This window comes from Salvelinus fontinalis, chromosome 19 (assembly GCF_029448725.1).
Source record: "Salvelinus fontinalis isolate EN_2023a chromosome 19, ASM2944872v1, whole genome shotgun sequence".
NCBI classification, from domain to species: domain Eukaryota; kingdom Metazoa; phylum Chordata; class Actinopteri; order Salmoniformes; family Salmonidae; genus Salvelinus; species Salvelinus fontinalis.
Window position 1 is genome coordinate 48,377,560 of NC_074683.1, and position 19,811 is coordinate 48,397,370.

The window sequence follows — 19,811 nt, forward strand, 5'->3', positions numbered from 1 at the left end:
AGCATCCTTTGTCAAAATGAGAAAGCTTTTTTGGCTTTGGTGCCTTGTTCTTCTCTGGTAGGGTTTAGCAGAAGTTGGCATCCAATGTGTTGCATTAGTGCCACCAACAGGACTGGAGTATAAATACATCCATTATACTTGGTGATACACGTGATACACGCCAACTAACCCCCTACACTCATAAAAAAGCACTATCCCATTCCCCTATTTTAACCCTATCTGATCCTACACCAGGCCAACAGCCTGGGAGGACAGGACACTACCATTCAACACCCCCTGTAACTCTTTTGCAATAGAATCTCGTTTTTTGTGTGTGCTTTTTTTCACCTTTATTTAACCAGGTAGGCCAGTTGAGAACAAGTTCTCATTTACATTTGTGACTTAAAGCAAAGCAGTGCAACAAAAAACAACACAAGAGTTACACATGGGATAAACAAAAGTACAGTCAATAACACAATAGAAAAAAAAAATATATATATATATATATATACAGTGTGTGTAAATGGAGTAAGGAGGGAAGGCAATAAATAGGACAATAGTAGTGAAATAATTACAATTTAGCAAATTAACACTGGAGTGATAGATGTGCAGATGATGATGTGCAAGTAGAAATACTGGTGTGCAAAAGAGCAAAACAAGTAAATAAAAACAATATGGGGATGAGGTAGGTAGTTGGATGGGCTATTTACAGATGGGCTGTGTACAGCTGCAGCGATCGGTAAGCTGCTCAGATAGCTGATGTTTAAAGTTAGTGAGGGAGATATGTCTCCAACTTTTGATTTTTGCAATTCATTCCTGTCATTGGCAGCAGAGAACTGAAAGGAAAGGCGGCCAAAGAGGTGTTGGCTTTGGGGATGACCAGTGAGATATACCTGCTGGAGTGCGTGCTACGGGTGGGTGTTGTTATGGTGACCAGTGAGCTGAGATAAGGCGGAGCTTTACCTAGCAAAGACTTATAGATGACCTGGAGCCAGTGGGTCTGGCGACGAATATGTAGCGAGGGCCAGCTGATTAGAGCATACAGGTCGCAGTGGTGGGTAGTATATGGGGCTTTGGTGACAAAACGGATGACACTGTGATAGACTGCATCCAGTTTGCTCAGTAGAGTGTTGGAGGCTATTTTGTAAACGACATCGCTGAAGTCAAGGATCGGTAGGATAGTCAGTTTTACGAGGGTATGTTTGGCAGCGTGAGTGAAGGAGGCTTTGTTTTGAGAAATAGGAAGCCGATTCTAGATTTAATTTTGGATTGGAGATGCTTAATATGAGTCTGGAAGGAGAGTTTACAGTCTAGCCAGACACCTAGGTAGTTGTCCACATATTCTAAGTCAGAATCGTCCAGAGTAGTGATGCTAGTCGGGCGGGTGGGTGCGGGCAGCGATCGGTTGATAAGCATGCATTTAGTTTTACTAGCGTTTAAGAGAAGTTGGAGGCCACGGAAGGAGTGTTGTATGGCATTGAAGCCCGTTTGGAGGTTTGTTAATGTAACGGATGTGAAATGGCTAGCTAGTTAGCGGGTATGCGCTAGTAGCATTTCAATCAGTTACGTCACTTGCTCTGAGACTTAAGTAGTGTTGCCCCTTACTCTGCAAGGGCCGCGGCCTTTGTGGAGCGATGGGTAACGATGCTTCGTGGGTGACTGTTGTCGATGTGTGCAGAGGGTCCCTGGTTCGCGCCCGTGTCGGGGCGAGGGGACGACGTAAAGTTATACTGTTACATTAAAACCGTGTCCAAAGAAGGGCCAGAAGTATACAGAATGGTGTTGTCTGCGTAGAGGTGAATCAAGGAATCACCCGCAGCGAAAGCGACATCATTGATATATATATACAGAGAAAAGAGTCGGCCCGAGAATTGAACCATGTGGTACCCCCATAGACTGCCAGAGGTCCAGACAACAGGCCCTCCGATTTGACACACTGAACTCTGTCTGAGAATTAGTTGGTGAACCAGGCGAGGCAGTCATTTGAGAAACCAAGGCTGTTGAGTCTGCCAATAAGAATGCAGTGATTGACAGAGTCGAAAGCCTTGACCAGGTCGTTGAAGACGGCTGCACAGTACTGTCTTTTATCGATGGCAATTATGATATCGTTTAGGACCTTGAGCGTGGCTGAGGTGCACCCATGACCAGCTCGGAAACCGGAGTGCACAGTGGAGAAGGTACGGTGGGATTCGAAATGGTCAGTGATCTGTTTATTAACTTGGTTTTCGAAGACTTTAGAAAGGCAGGGCAGAATGGATATAGGTCTGTAACAGTTTGGGTCTAGAGTGTCACCCCCTTTGAAGAGGGGGATGACCGTGGCAGCTTTCCAATCCTTTAGGAATCTCGGACGATACGAAAGAGAGGTTAAACAGACTAGTAATAGGGGTTGCAACAATGGTGGCGGATCATTTTAGAAAGAGAGGGTCCAGATTGTCTAGCCCAGCTGATTTGTACGGGTCCAGGTTTTGCAGATCTTTCAGAACATCTGCTATCTGGATTTGGGTGAAGGAGAAGCTGGGGAGGCTTGGGCAAGTAGCTGCAGGGGATGCGGAGGTGTTGGTTGGGGTAGCCAGGAGGAAAGCATGGCCAGCCATAGAGAAATGCTTGTTGAAATTCTCGATTATCGTGGATTTATCGGTGGTGACAGTGTTTCATAGCCTCAGTGCAGTGGGCAGCTGGGAGGAGGTGCTCTTATTCTCCATGGACTTTACTGTGTCCCAGAACTTTTTGGAGTTAGAGCTACAGGATGCAAATTTTTGTTTAAAAAGCTAGCATTTTCTTTCCTAACTGACTGTGTGTATTGGTCCCGGACTTCCCTGAAAAGTTGCATATCGCGGGGACTATTCGATGCTAGTGCAGTACGCCACAGGATGTTTTTGTGCTGGTCGAGGGCAGTCAGGTCTGGAGTGAATCAAGGGCTGTATCTGTTCTTAGTTCTACATTTTTTGAAAGGGTGAGGAAATTCCTTTTAATGAACAACAAGGCATCCTCTACTGACGGGATGAGGTCAGTATCCTTCCAGGATACCCGGGCCAGGTCGATTAGAAAGGCCTGCTCGCAGAAGTGTTTTAGGGAGCGTTTGACAGTGATGAGGGGTGGTCGTTTGACCGCGGAACCATAACGGATGCAGGCAATGAGGCAGTGATCGCTGAGATCCTGTTTGAAAACAGCAGAGGTGTATTTGGAGGGCAAGTTGGTCAGGAGAATATCTATGAGGGTGCCCATGTTTACGGATTTAGGGTTGTATTTGGTTGGTTCCATGATCATTTGTGTGAGATTGAGGGCATCTAGCTTAGATTGTAGGACTGCCGAGGTATTAAGTATATCCCAGTTTAGGTCACCTAACAGAACGAACTCTGAAGATAGATGGGGGGCAATCAATTCACATATGGTATCCAGGGCACATCTGGGAGCTGAGGGGGGGTCTATAACAGGTGGCAACAGTGAGAGACTTATTTCTGGAGAGAATCATTTTTAAAATTATAAGCTTGAACTGTTTGGGCATAGACCTGGAAAGTATGACAGAACTTTGCAGGCTATCTCTGCAGTAGATTGCAACTCCACCCTCTTTAGCAGCTCTATCTTGACAAAAATGTTGTAGTTGGGGATGGAGATCTCCACATTTTTGGTAGCCTTCCTAAGCCAGGATTCAGACACGGCAAGGACATCAGGGTTGGCGGAGTGTGCTAAAGCAGTGAGTAAAACAAACTTAGGGAGGAGGCTTCTGATGTTAACATGCATGAAACCAAGGCTTTTATGGTTACAGAAGTCAACAAATGAGAGCGCCTGGGGGGACACAGGGCCTGGGTTAACCTCTACATCACCCGAGGAACAGAGGAGGAGTAGGTTGAGGGTACAGCTAAGGGCTATCAAAACTGGTCGTCTAATGCGTTAGGGGCAGAGAATAAAAGGAGCAGATTTCTGGGCGTGGTAGAATAGATTCAGGGCATAATGTACAGACGGGTATGGTAGGGTTCTGGTACAGTGGAGGTAAACCTAGGCATTGAGTGATGATAAGAGAGGTTGCATCTCTGAAGGCACTAGTTATGCTAGATGAGGTCACCGCATGTGTGGGAGGTCGGACAATAGAGGTATCTCAGGCATGTTGAGTGGGGCTAAGGGCTCCGCAGTAAAATGAAACAACGATAACTACCCTAAACAACAGTTTGCAAGGCATATTGACATTTGAGAGAGACATAAAGCGAGGCATAAAGCAATCACAGGTGTTGATTGGGTGTTGATTGACAACAACGGGTAAGACAACAACAGCTAATCAGCTAAGACAACAACAACAGGCGAAATGGCAATGAATGGGCAGGGAGGGTCAGTTAACTACACACAGGGCCTGAGTTCGAGGCTGGGGCCGACAGATAAACAAAAATGGAGTAGCGTGATTAATGAACAGTCCAGCAGGCATCCACTATGTGTAGCCAGGTGATCATAGGGTCCAGTGAACAGCAATAGATGAAACAGGGAAGCCGTTAGGTAGTCATTACTACGCTAGCAAGAGGGAGACACTGCGTTCATAAAGTTAGCAGGCTGGGGCTAGCAGAAGCGTCTTCACCAACGTCCAAAGGCCGGTTGAGGGCACATCGGACGTAATTACGTCGGCAGACCAGTCGTGATGGATCGGCGGGGCTTCGTGTCAACAAAGGCTCCAGGCCAATTGGCAAAAGAGATATTGTAGCTGGAGTCATTTCGTTTGCTAGCTGGGAGATGTGCCTGGCTCGAGGCTAACTGGTGCTAGCTTTGGGACAAGGGCGTTAGCCACTATAGCCACTCGGTAGCAGCTTGATAGCTGCGAAGGTCCAGAGCTTACAGCAGGAATCTGGTGATGTAGTGGCTTCTAGTCATGTTGGTGAAGAGTCCGGGAGGCATCAGCTGTGTAGCCGATTGATCATAGGGTCCACTGAGCAGGCTGGGAAATGGGCCTGGCTCAAGGCTAGCTTCAGGGCTGGGCCACTCAGTAGCAGCTAGCTAGCTGCGATTATCTGGAGTAATGGTCCAGAGCTTATGGCAGGAATCTGGTGATGTAGTGGAGGAAAGCAGTCCGATATGCTCAGGGTTGATATCGCGCTGTGCAGACTGGCGGGTATTATCCAGGCTAAAAGCGGCTGGTGTCTGAGCTAAAGCTAAAGGCCGCTAGCAGTGGCTAACAATGACTAAATAGCTAGTAGCTAATTAGCTGGTTAGCATCTGATGGCTAGCTAAGTACTTCTCTGCAGCTGCCACCACAACACCTATTTTGTTATGTGATTTATTCCTGCGGTACAGTTGATAACCATGGCAATGAACGCACATTTAATTCGTAGTCCTATCACTTTGTACTGGCATCTCCAATCCAAAATTAAATCTAGAATCTCCTTCCTATTTTGCAACAAAGCCTCCTTCACTCAAGCTGCCAAACATACCCTCGTAAAACTGACTATCCTACCGATCCTTGACTTCAGCGATGTCGTTTACAAAATAGCCTCCAACTCTCACCATTGTTCTCAACTGGAATACCTGGTTAAATAAAGGTGAAATAAAAAATATAAAAAACTGGCAAAGGTCTAATACTCTAATACACTTCAGTTGATCCACCTTTACCGCTACCCTACCCCATTCATAAACGCTGACTTTGTCTTACCGGAGGCAGCTGTTCTATCTTGCCAATGGACCAAAAATCCCACCAGCTGTATGTTATCCATGTCGTCGTACAGCCACGACTCGGTGAAACATAAGATATTACAGTTTTTAATGTCCTGTTGGTAGGATTCGGAGGTCATCCATTTTGTTATCCAATGATTGCACGTTGGCTAATAGGACTGATGGTAGAGGGGGTTTACTCACTCGCCTACTAATTCTCAGAAGGCAGCCTGACCTCCGCACCCTTTTTCTCTGTTTTCTCTTCACGCATATGATGGGGATTTGGGCCCGTTCCTGAGAAAGCAGTATATCCTTCGCGTCGGACTCGTTAACTTTTTATGGCTGCAATCCCGTTAACGGAATGGTGTTGTCTGCGTAGAGGTGGATCAAGGAATCACCCGCAGCAAGAGTGACATCATTGATATATATATGTACAGAGAAAAGAGTCGGCCCGAGACGACAACAGCCAGTGAAAGTGCAGGGCGCCAAATTCAAACAACAGAAATCTCATAATTAAAATTCCTCAAACATACATGTATCTTATACCATTTTAAAGGTAATCTTGTTGTTAATCCCACCAAAGTGTCCAATTTTCAAATAGACTTTACAGCGAAAGCACCACAAACGATTATGTTAGGTCACCGCAAAATCACAGAAAAACACAGCTATTTTTCCAGCCAAAGACAGGAGTCACAAAAAGCAGAAATAGAGATAAAATTAATCACTAACCTTTGATGATCTTCATCAGATGACACTCATAGGACCTCATGTTACACAATACATATATGTTTTGTTCGATTAAGTTCATTTATATCCAAAAACCTCAGTTTACATTGGCGCCATGTTCAGAAATGCCTCCAAAATATCCTGAGAAATTGCAGAGAGCCACGTCAAATAACATAAATACTCATCATAAACTTCGATGAAAGATACATGTTTTACATATAATTAAAGATACACTTGTTCTTAATGCAACCGCTGTGTCAGATTTCAAAAATCTTTACGGCAAAAGCACAATATTCAATAATCTGAGAACGGCACTGCATTGCAGTGCTAACTGCGCCACCAGAGTCTCTGGGTTCGCCCCCAGGCTCTGTCGCAGCCGGCCGCGACCGGGAGGTCCGTGGGGCGACGCACAATTGGGCTAGCGTCGTCCGGGTTAGGAAGGGTTTGGCCGGTAGGGATTTCCTTGTCTCATCGCGCTCCAGCGACTCCTGTGGCGGGCTGGGCGCAGTGCGTGCTAACCAAGGGGGCCAGGTGCACAGTGTTTCCTCCGACACATTGGTGCGGCTGGCTTCCGGGTTGGAGGCGCACTGTGTTAAAAGAACACAGTGCGGCTTGGTTGGGTTGTGCCTCGGAGGACGCATGGCTTTCGACCTTCGTCTCTCCCGAGCCCGTAAGGGAGTTGTAGCGATGAGACAAGATAGTAATTACTAGCGATTGGATACCACGAAAATTGGGGAGAAAAGGGGATAAAAAAATAAAAAATAAATAAATAATAATAATAATAATCTGAGAACAGCATTCAGCCACAAAAGTAAAAGTAAGCCATACAGTTACCCGCCAAATTGTGCAGTAAGCCATACAGTTACCCGTCAAATTGTGCAGTCAACAAAACTCATAAAAAGCATTATAAATCTTCACTTACCTTTGCTGATCTTTGTCGGAATGCACTCCCAGGACTTCCACTTCCACAAGAAATGTTTGTTTTGTTCGGTAATGTCCATCATTTATGTCCAAGTAGCTACTTTTGTTAGCGTGTTTAGTACACATATTCAAACGCTCATACAGGTCCAGGCGAACGTCGGACAAAAACTTCAAAAAGTTATATTACAGGTCGAATAAACTTGTCAAACTAAGTATAGAATCAATCTTTAGGATGTTGTTATCAAAAATATTCAATAACGTTCCAACTTGAGAATTCCTTTGTGTCTATAGAAGTAATGGAATGCATGTCGATATCAGGTGGAATGCGCGTGACCAGGGCTGTTAACAGCCCTTAGCCGTGGTATATTGGCCATATACCACACCCCCTCGTGCATTATTGCTTAAATATAGCCCCATGGCCTATTAAATGTTTTCCCAACTCAAATAATATTAGGCTATAAGAAAACAGAACACAAAAAAAATAGAAGCATATCCAGGCGGGTAAGTTGACTGTCTCTCATTCCAAAGCAGGCTGTCCTAAACAGTAAGGGTTAAAATGCTGGAAATTAAATGTAATCCAAAGGCATTGTCTAAATCAATAAAGGATCAGCAAATGTTTGATAAATATTTACATTTCTCCTCCTGTCTTCGATTCGGTGTACAGCTCACTCTGCTTACAGTTTCTACCATTCTTCAACAAACCATCTCCATTTTCCCCTACATTTTTAACAATTCAAGATCACCCTCTTCCTCCCTCTCTCTCTTCGACCTCCTCTGCCTCTCTTTTTCTCTCCATTCCTCCTCGGTAATCCAAGTATACGTCTCCTTATGATAATAATGCACTGGATTCGGAAAGTATTCAGACTTTATCCATACTTTGTTACATTACAGCCTTATTCTAAAATTGATGAAATAAATGTTTTTACTCATCAATCGACACACAATACCCCATAACAACAAAGCGAAAACAGGTTTAGACATTTTTGCAAGTTTATTATACATTTCAAATGGATACCTTATTTACATAAGTATTCAGACCCTTTGCTATGAGATTTGAAATTGAGCACAGGTGCATCCTGATTACATTGACCATCCTTGAAATGTTTCTACAACTTGATTGGAGTCCACCTGTGGTAAATTAAATTGATTGGACATGATTTGGAAAGGCACAGACCTGTCTATATAAGGTCCCACAGTTGACAGTGGATGGCAGAGCAATAAACAAGCCATGAGGTCGAATGAATTGTCCATAGAGCTCTGAGACAGGATTGTGTTGAGGCACAGATCTGGGGAAGGGTACCAAAAAAATTCTGGAGCATTGAAGGTCCCCAAGAACACAGTCACCTCCATCGTTCATAAATGACAAACAAGATTCTCTGCTCTGATGAAACCAAGATTGAACTCTTTGGCCTGAATGCCATGTGTCACGTCTGGAGGAAACCTGGCACCATCCCTATGGTGAAGCATGGTGGTGGCAGCATCATGCTGTGGGGATGTTTTTCAGAGGCGGGGACTGGGAGACTAGTCAGGATTGAGGGAAATCCTTAGGCCTTCTCTGAAGGCCAAGAAGGCCCTGATGGTTCCCCACTGACTGATACTGTTTAGTCGTTGTTGTGGTGGGATTGGCGTGAGGGGTCCGTGGGTGGCTTTTGTCCATTTCTTTAGAATACTCATTGTTAGAATTTTTTTTGTTTCCAAATCAGATGTTATATACTATATTAATTGAATATAATATATCAATTCTATTATTTAAAATGGCCAATTTGGGTGCAATCAGTTAGATGAATTTCTGAAATCAAATTATATTTCAACAAAATAATGTTTCAGGAATACTAATTTGATCTGTTTCTAACTACAGAAAAGATTAGAGAACTATCTGAGATGGTGGGTGTCATGGCTTGTTGAAATGACATGGAACGACACTTTAGATACTGTAGCTATGCCCAGTGAGGCTGGAATTTATCCAGTTTGTGAAAAATTCTAAATATGTTACCACTTGAGCCAGTCTACCACCCCCTTCAAGAAGTTTGTCTATGGTATGTTATGGCTGCATTTTAGTGGCTTCTGCCAACTTCCAATTAGTCCCCTACCATTGGGACGGCCCCTATGGTCCTGCCCATAGACACTTGTTATTGATGGTAGGGTTTAGGAGGCGATTATGGTCTGGGAAAGATGCCAGCACACTTCCAAATGATCCTTCACTAAATGCTGTTGCACCCATTGGCATGTGTTCTTGATAAATGCAGTACATTGATTTGATGTCTTAAATTCTACATAATATATAATTTGAAGACATGATGAAGATCATCCACCAGCCACACAGAGCCAAGGTATCCCTCTCTTTTTGACATCTTACATAATTCACATACACAATAACCCTGTTAAATCTGTCCCATTTCTTTCTTCTAGATAATTGTATTTTATAAATCCAATCAAAAAGATTGATTTCCTGTTTGCAGATGAACAAGTTGGTGATGAGTTTGGAGGACGATGACATGCTCATTCTTGACCTGGCATAGTCATCTTCTTTTGTGCACATACAGTACCCTTGTTGACCAAAGTGTGTGCTATGTTATTTTATGAGTAGTAACTGTACATTCAGTCAACATCCTGGTAATGAAATGTTGTCAAAGCGGATGGCCCTGTTTTATGCCTGTTTTTGTTGTTGTGGCAAATGAAACAGAATTGGCCTTCTTCAGGAAAGAGGATTATGAGCTCCTTTAAAGCCAACCCCCAACCCACCTGGTGGTGACGGGTGTTTACTGGCCTTCATTCACCATGGGAGAGGTGATTCAGATCTGACATGGAGGATACACATGGATGGAAGATGGAAGGGGGATCCTTTCGCTTCTGCGCATGTGTTTCTTTACCGCTATGCTCACATCCTTGTGGTCTCTTTCCCTTCACATTTCTCACTGTCAATATTAAATGATACTTCTTCAGGATTTACCAGTGAAACGTCCATGCAGCATCTGCATACCAACCATTTGATCTCAATCAGTTTCATGGGGGAAATGCATTTAAATCATCTTCAGTTATACAGTGTTGTTTCGAAGTAGCCTACAAGTGTTGTTTTGAATGATTTATTGTACGGTGAGTGAATTTTAGAGCAGAGGGTGTTAACAAACTGTATCATAGCCTACCTGTGTATTTTGCATAGTGACGGGTATTCCCCCCTCACCACGGAGCGCCAGATCTGTCACAGTCTCTCAGTCTGTGACAGTCTGTCTCAGTAGCCTACTCTCTGTATAGCAAAGTTATCATTAGAACTTAGTAGCCTATTTTTTGCTCCTGCTGAGGTAGGCTCTGTTTTAACGTTAGTTTCTTACTTCATCCTTCTTGGATAAGGAATACTAGCCAGAACCCTTCAACGTTACTGCAATAGAAGTCTCTGCCGGCAGCTAGCCATCTGACTGACATCAATAAGCGACTACCAGTTGTGCACTCATTCTCAGAGTCAGTTTTTGTTTGTTTTGGGGGATGTCTGTAGACACAGCAGGAGTCATGGGACGTTTTTAAAATGGCCTTTTGTCCGGCATCTCGCGAACACACTGTCCTCTGCGTCTCTAGTTTTGCCTACTTCTCTAGTGCCCCATGGTGCACGTTTTGGTTTTTGCCCTAGCACTACACAACTGATTCAAATAACCAACTCATCACCAAGCTTTGATTATTTGAATCAGTTGTGTAGTGCTAGGGCAAAAAAAAGTGCACCCAGGACAATCCAGATGTGCAAAGCTCTTACCCAGAAAGACTCAGCTGTAATTACTGCCCAAGATGACTCTAACTCAGGGATGTGAATACTTATGTAAATGAGATATTTCTGTATTTAATTTTCAAAAAATTTGCACACATTTCTAAAAACATGTTTTCACTTTGTCATTACGGGGTATTGTGTGTAAATGTGTCAATAAAAAAAAAAAAAGTATATATATTTTGAATTCAGGCTGTAACTCCAAAAAATGTGGAATGAGTCGAGGGGTATGAATACTTTCTGAAGGCACTGTATATTATTTGATTATGTTGAAATGGTCCTGGAATAATGGAGGCAGCTTCTGTTTTCTTTGCAACTTGTAGCCAAACTGCATGGTTCTAAATCAAAAGTTGTTTAGTAGTCCGAATATGTCGGAAACATTAACTTGCTTGACCATGCTGTAGGTCATGTTTGTTACATGCAATATGCTTTGTGGACTTGTGATGAAACACAGGTGTGGTTGAATGTATTCTGCCACCGTGTCTTCTTATTGTCTCTGCCTTAGTTCATACGCCTTGCCACCTTGATATGTAGGCCTAACAGGTTATAAAGGAAAAAACATAATTATCACAACACAGGTTGTAATATGGCAATTTTTTTCTGGCCTCCCCAGGGATTTTACCCATGCACCGATACTGATCTTGTTGCACTACATGTAATGAGGACATGAATAAGGGGTCCTTAAGGTATTGCTGACACTGCTCATTCCTTTATCCAATTTAGGATTTTAGACAAATCTAACAGTTGATCAAATCTCTGGACATATCTTTTAGGAATCAAAGTTTTGAGAGAAATATTATTTAAAGTCATAGTCATAGCTTTTTTTGGAGAGTTTGAAATGTAGATCCTTTGCTCTCGACAAGGGCATGTCCAGGCATAGAGCGGACATGGAAATTAGCATTATTGAAAGTCTTTTGAAAATAACCCCCCAAAATATTTTCCCTTATAAGTTTCCCCTATATATACATTTGAAGTTCAAATAATGCAACAAAATAACTATAAAAATAAAAGTTTCCCTGCCAGACAAAGATTATTCCGACTTTCAAGAATCCCTATGCTAATTTCCTGCTATTCTACACATTTTGCCACAAGGCTGTAAGAAAATGTAGCAGTTTTAAAGCTAATTTCCTGTAATTTAAAAAATTATTTTCATGCAGTGGTGTGTACTACGCCAGTGAGTGAAGTATTTCCCCTTGCTGAGATGGTCCAAATATGGCACGTACTGTATGCTTAAATATTCAATAGAAAAAAGAAAGGCACTCTTACCACAGGAGGGACCACTGGCTTTTCTTAGTCTAGTTTTCACACAGAAAGGTACTGTATTACTCACATGACAACGAATCAAAATAAAAAGTATCACATATATACACTCTCCTGCATATGTATTTGGACACTGACGCTAACATTTTTAATTTACCTCTATAATCCAGGATTTTTTAAATTTGAGATAGAATGTTTCATATTAAGCGACAGTACAGAATGTCAGCTTTTATTTGAGGGTATTTTCATACATATCTGTTTTAACATTTTAGAAATGAAAGTAAGTATTTTAGAAATCATAAGTGTTTGGACATATTCACTTATTTAAGTGATAGGCCCGAAACGATATCTCGGGCATTAACAACACCTGTGCCAATATATCCTCCAAACACCGCCTTCGAGGGCATTATAACTTTTATACAACGGTTACCAACATATTCAAATAAATATTGACATATTTTCATAAAGAACGTTATTTTGATGAATGTATTCATACTATTCCATCCTTCCACAAGAACATGTAATTGGGGTATTGAAACCAGGTGTGTAAAACAAAGACTAACAAATGGAAAATGAAAAGTGGATCGGCGATGGCTAGAAGGCCGGTGACGTCGACCGCCAAACGCCGCCCGAACAAGGAGAGGGATCGACTTCGGCGGAAGTCGTGACAGTCGTTCAGTCTTTTTGTTCTGTATCTATGGATGTGACCCAGTCGTTCGTTCTAAATGTTCCATTGCCATACTGGCTGGCAACGTTCTTATCCCTTGCTTGCTAGCTAGCTAACTACGGCTAACTTAGTCATGTCAAAACCGCAAGGTAGCTCTGCGCATAAACTTTGCTGTCTGTCTCTCCGACATTTGCAACATTGTTTCAATATTCAAATTCGGTCTCCTGCTGACCCATAGTAATGAACGGACGAGACAGACAGACAGGCAGGCAGCGTTTCTCAGCCAGTTGAAATCATGAGTCAGCTGGCATAATTTTATGGATATATACAAAACAAATCTATTGAAAAGAGGTAAAACAAAATGCAGCTAATTTGCAGTCTTTCCAGCTTCAGTTTGAAGTGATTGTGTTACTGTAGCTGTGTTGTTGGCTAGCTCCTCTGGACAACAGTGTCCTGAAGAGTGAGAACATTTTCTATGCCAGGCGAAATCGCGCCTCATTAGCTCATTGATATCAAAATAAATGTCACTAGAAAACAGCTTAAACAAATCGCAGAGCCCACTATCCAACTACCTCCTGTTAATAATTATACTTGCTATATGCGCTTCGTTAAGCTACATTGAGAAACTAGATGAGAAAATGTGTCAAAATCACTGAGAATGTACGATAGATATGATAGCATTATCTTAGTATGTAATTTCAGTCTTTGACAAGACCCCTAGGCTTCTCTTGGGTAAAGTGATAAGGAGAAGACTGTCACAATTTTTTGGTCGACCACCACTTGACAAGAGCTCCCAACCTAAAGTGCCTGGATTCTGCCTCTACTTCGAAGCTGCACGGCCTTATAATGGCGCTAGAGATCTAGACAGCACAGTCTGTGGATTTTCTGTTCAGCTGTGTGTTGCTGCTGTCGCTCCCAGACAGACAATCTGTGTGGAGCTCCAGTCCCAACAGCATCATTATGTAAGGAGACAGGAAACTTACATCATCATGGTCACAAAACACATAACTGCTGTCAACCTGGGAAATGAACAATTATCTGAAGGGAAAGTGTCTTCAGCACACACAAGATGCGATATACACCCACCACCCTTCCATATGTATTTGGTCAGTGAAGCTAAAATAGACAAATGTAGCTCTATACTCCAGCATTTTGGATTTGAGCTCAAATGTTTCATATGAGGCAACAGTACAGAATGGCACCTTTTTATTTTAGGATATGTTCATACATATCTGTTTTGCCATGTGATGAAGCCATAAGTATTTGGATAAATACTATGTATTAAAGCAGTCAAAAGTTTAGTATTCGGTCCCATATTCCTTGTACGCAGTGACTACATCAAGCTTGTGACTACAAACTCATTGGATGCATTTACAGCTTGTTTTGGGTTATTTTTTGCCCAATAGTAACTGCATGGTGAGCAGATGAGATGTTTTCTGAAGACTTCTAAATTAATCCTGATAATGCCATGATAAAAAAAAATTGAATAAAAGTGACTCCAAAATGGCACAACATTTATTCACCATTCAGTTCTTATTGGGCTACATTTTTGACAATTTAATTAAGCAATAAGGCACGAGGGGATGTGGTATAAGGCCAATAGGGGGTGTGGTATGAGGCCAATATATCACGGCTTAGTGCTGTTCTTAAGTACGACGCAACACAGAGTTCCTGGAGACAACCCTTAGCTGTGGTATATTGGCCATATACCACAAACTCCTGAGGTGCCTTATTGCTATTATAAACTGGTTACCAATGTAATTAGAGCTTTAAAAATAACTGTTTTGCCATGCCTGTTGTATACAGTCTGATATACCATGGATGTCAGCCAATCAGCATTCAGGGCTTGAACCACGGAGTTTATAATACATTTTATACAATGGGTGGATCTAATCCTGAATGCTGATTGGTTAAAACCGCATTCCAGATGGTATCTATTCCACAAATTGCCACCGGCTAAATCTATGAAGTTAAAATGTCTATTTACTCTGTTCCATATGACTGCGCAATCCACTGTCTCAGCAGCCCAGGCAGGGAAGTTATAAACTTGATCTCCACTATAAAAAGCATCTAGACATTATCTCACATTTCTTTTAGACTAACATTTAGTTTTCAACAGCGGAGAAGCCCTGACTGGAGAGGTGGAGACAAGCTGTTGCAATAAACTCAAAATGTTACAATAAACTTTGGGTGCATTCAACAGTGTGAATTTCTTTGCTGTGTGTTTTTATTTATTTATTCTGAACTCTACACAGGTGAACTCTCTCTGGTTGAGGGCATTGCCCACCGAGGGTAAGGATGTGATGGCCAGTAGAGTCAGAACACCAAGTCCCAGAATGCCAGAGGAAAGATATAGATCCGACCTTCATGCCTGGTGCTCCACACAGGATTGCGCTACATCTGTCTTCACCTGGATGGGCACAAACACCATTTACTGGAAAACCATATGATACCCTGATGCAGATAAAAGCATAAACATGGAAGATGAGAGAGATGAGTGTGGGTGGAACACAGATCTGTGGATCAACTAATGAGCATGCACAGCCCTCTCCCACTGTTCTGAACAACACTCCATGGGAGAGCTGGGTGCGTGAGCAGCATCCTGTCACCAGGAAGCAGCTCTTTAAAGGGTCAGAGCCTGTTAATTAGGCCTTAGCCACATTGTTAGCCTATGCCCACCATGGGGTTTCCCGGATCACAGGGCAGGGGCTCCTCTGGGGCATCAGTCGGACAGCAGGTGTGTCCTCATGTCACCCAGAGGCATGCTGGTCCTGTGGAGCTGGAAGAGGTCTTGAAGCTGTTATTACATACTAATATAAGGCCTACATATTGTAATTACACAGTCGTTACAATGGCATTTGGAAACACATAAGAAAAAAAGGGAAAACTTAATGTTGCATATAATGCAAGAACCAACCAACATGAAACCTTCTCTCTATTGTGAAATAGCCAAATATCATTCTTGAAAGAATTGACAAATAGGAGTCATATTAGTAAGAGCCATATTAGTAAGCGTCATATTAGTAAGAGTCATATTAGTAGCTTAAATCTACTTGTAGCCAAAATAATGTCTGCCACTGCATTCTCGAATGGGCTTACATTTTCATGAAGGCTATCATAAAAATATCACATGCCCCTTTTCCTGTCCAAGTATCACATTATGTAAGTTTCCTCTGCTAATCATGAAACAAACAAAGTGACAACAGAAGAATAGAATAATAATTGTATGACAATATTTTGTTCTTTGAGGAGCATATTACATTAACTTGTGTTGTTTATGTATCAGAATCTGCAATATGCCTTGCAGAACCACAGTTTATAAATACTGCAGTATCTTTGGCAGAACTGTGTTATAACAAGACACAGCCCACATGCTGTAGCTTGGTCCATCTGGGCACTGAAGATAAATACAGTTGTGCACAACCAACCCATGGCAGAACACCCGTGCAACTTGCAGGTCCTTGCGATCCGACTACACAGATAATAATGACACAGCTGTTTCATAATATGCAGTATAATAAAATGAGACTTGTAAAACACACTGACTGGTGTGTATGAGTCTGATATGAAATGTTGCTGCATTGTTATTGAAAGACTTTCAGTCGCATCATTCGTTTTTTGTGTGTTATATAGCAGTTTAAATAAAAACGTTTGGCTTAAAGCGGTTACATATGAGGTTTGAACAGTTATGCGTACATACTACTAATGCAGAAAAGTACAAAAAAAACTCTATAATTTCTGTGGAACATTATTGCAGACTTTTACAGGCAGATGTCACTGTTGCACTGTGCTTGGAGAGTCAAAGAGACGTGATTGAGGAGCTTTGCCAAATACAAATTGGAGGTGCTCACTCTTACATGTTTTCAACCTCACAACTGGAGTGGTTTTATGAGATAAGACAATCTCTCGGGGCACTTGTTATGTAGATCTATTTACCTCAATTCAAAATTAATGGTAAAGATAAGCACCATGCAAATTCTGTATTTTATTTGGCGCTTATCTTTTCTATTCATTTGAGGTTTAACCAGACATGCCAATGACATGGGATGTGGATCCACCACGACATTAGATTTTAATGTAAAAAAAAACATCCGGTGAACTGTCCCTTTAATAGTTCATAAAAGGTTTTATTAACTCTTGTCCTTACCCCTGTCCCCACTCACTCACTCACTCATCCAAACATCCTTATCCATCCTTCACACGTTACCTCATCACTCTGGGATATTTATTTCCATAAAATGGACCCAAACAGAGTCCTCCACAAGTTCTTTTACATGTGATTTACTTAGGGAGAGGCCGAAATTTACACAATAGTTAGAAATCTCATGTGTGCCTGATGATGCCCCTCCTCCCTGGTTCTCTGCTGGGCGCGCAATATCAAGTGCGCTTAGTGTGGTCTCAATAAAATGATCCAAAGCCTATACCAGCCTTTCTCAAACCCCGGTCTTGCCTGTTTGTCTTGATTATGATTGTTTTTTTTGTGTGTTCTGCGCCATATTTGCCTAAAATAAGTACTTGTCATAAGCCAATTTTGGCATGCGCTGGACTATGCATGCCGCAGTAAACAAATTGTGTTGCCATGGACACACACACACACACACACACACACACACACACACACACACACACACACACACACACACACACACACACACACACACACACACACACAAGCAAGCTAGCCCTGCTGCGCAGCCTGCACGCGCTCTCTCTCTCCCTGGATTTGTTTCAAATAACAGCTGCCCGCCAAAACCGGTCTGTGTAATATGTCAGACTTGCCTCAGCAATGATGCTATGAAGCCACCGAAAATGCGCAGACATTTAGAAACAAAGCATCAAAGAATCTCAAGGATAAACCAGACGATTTTTTTTTGCGGCGGATTTACGTCCATAATAATATGAAATGCTCTGAGACCAGGTTGATCACATGCATAAATTGATTGGGTAACATCTGAGCAAAACTGCTAATTTTCGAGGATTACTTCCCCTCACAATCTGATCCACGCCCGGGAAAGCAGTGGATGCTTAATTAGTTCACCAGCACTGAAGAAACTCATAGTTTGTCACCGGTTCTTGATAATAAACTATTACCGATTTTTTTATTAAATGTTTTATTTAACCATTATTTAACTAGGCAAGTCAGTTAAGAACAAATTCTTATTTCCAATGACGCCCCTCGGGCCAAACCCGGACGACACTGGGCCAATTGTGCGCCGCCCGATGGGACTCCCAATCACGGCCAGATGTGATTCAGCCTGTCCTGTGACCAAGGCCTGTGCACTCGTTTTAATTAGATGCGTCTCTGGCTGTTCAGTAGTGGAGAATACCCCCAACTCTGCGAGATGGCAGTGAGACCAGATTCTCCTCTTTTGGTGCAACAAAATCAAAATATTGCTGTTGAAAACACCTTGACACCTCTGGGGTGTCCCTGGCACAAAAAAAGTTTGAGAAAGGCTGGCCTATACTATAGGTTAAAGGCCTAGGCTATATGAAGAGCACGCTCGCAGAAGCACAGGGCAAAGTTATATTTCTAAGAAAATGTACTTCCTTCCCGAGATTGTGCGCTGCTGAGATGGTGCATTTAAGAGATAATGCCAAAGAAGGATAAAGTGCTTGGAGGATAAAGTGCATTCGGAAAGTATTCAGACCCCTTGGCATTTTCCACATTTTGTGACGTTTCAGCCTTAAACTAAAATGTATTACATTATTTGTTTTCCTCATCAATCTATACACAGTACCCCATAATGACAAAGTGAAAACAGGTTTTTCGAAATTTTTGCAAATGTATTAAAATAAAAAAACAGAACTCACTTATTTACATAAGTATTCAGACCCATTGTTATGAGACTTGAAATGGAGCTCAGCTGCATCCTGTTTCCATTGATCATCCTTGAGATGTTTCTACAACTTGATTGGAGTCAACCTGTGGTCAATTCAATTGATTGGACATAATTTGGAAGGCACACACCTGTCTATATAATGTCCCACAGTTGACAGTGGATGTCAGAGAAAAAAAACAAGCCATGAGGTTGAAGGAATTGTCCGTAGAGCGCCGAGACAGGATTGTGTCAAGGCACAGATCTGGGGAAGGGTACCAAAACATTTCTGCAGCATTGAACACAGTGGCTTCCATCATTCTTAAATTGAAGAAGTTTGGAACCACCACAAATCTTCCTAGAGCTGGCCGCCCGGCCAAACTAAGCAATTGGGGAAGAAGGGCCTTGGACAGGGAGGTGACCAAGAACCCGATGGCCACTCTGACAGAGCTCTAGAGTTCCTCTGTGGAGATGGGAGAACCTTGGTTGTCCCAGAAGGACAACCATCTCTGCAGCACTCCACCAATCAGGCTTTATGGTAAAGTGGCCAGACGGAAGCCACTCCTCAGTAAAAGGCACATGACAGCCTGCTTGGAGTTTCCCAAAGGGCACCTGAAGACTCTCAGACTCTCAGACCATGAGAAACAAGATTCACTGGTCTGATAAAACCAAGATAGAACTCTTTGGCCTGAATGCCAAATGTCACATCTGGAGGAAACCTGGCACCATCTCTATGGTGAAGCATGGTGGTGGCAGAATCATGCTGTGGGGGTGTTTTTCAGCGGCAGGGACTGGAAGATTAGTCAGGATCAAGGGAAAGATGAACGGAGCAAAGTACAGAGAAATCCGTTATGAAAACCTGCTCCAGAGCTCTCAGGACCTCAGACTGGGACGAAGGCTCACCTTCCAACAGAACAACGACTCTAAGCACATAGCCAAGACAATGCAGGAGTGGCTTCGGGACAAGTCTCTGAATGTCCATGAGTGACCCAGCCAAAGCCCGGACTTGAACTCGATCGAACATCTCTGGAGAGACCTGATAATAGCAGTGCAGCGACGCTCC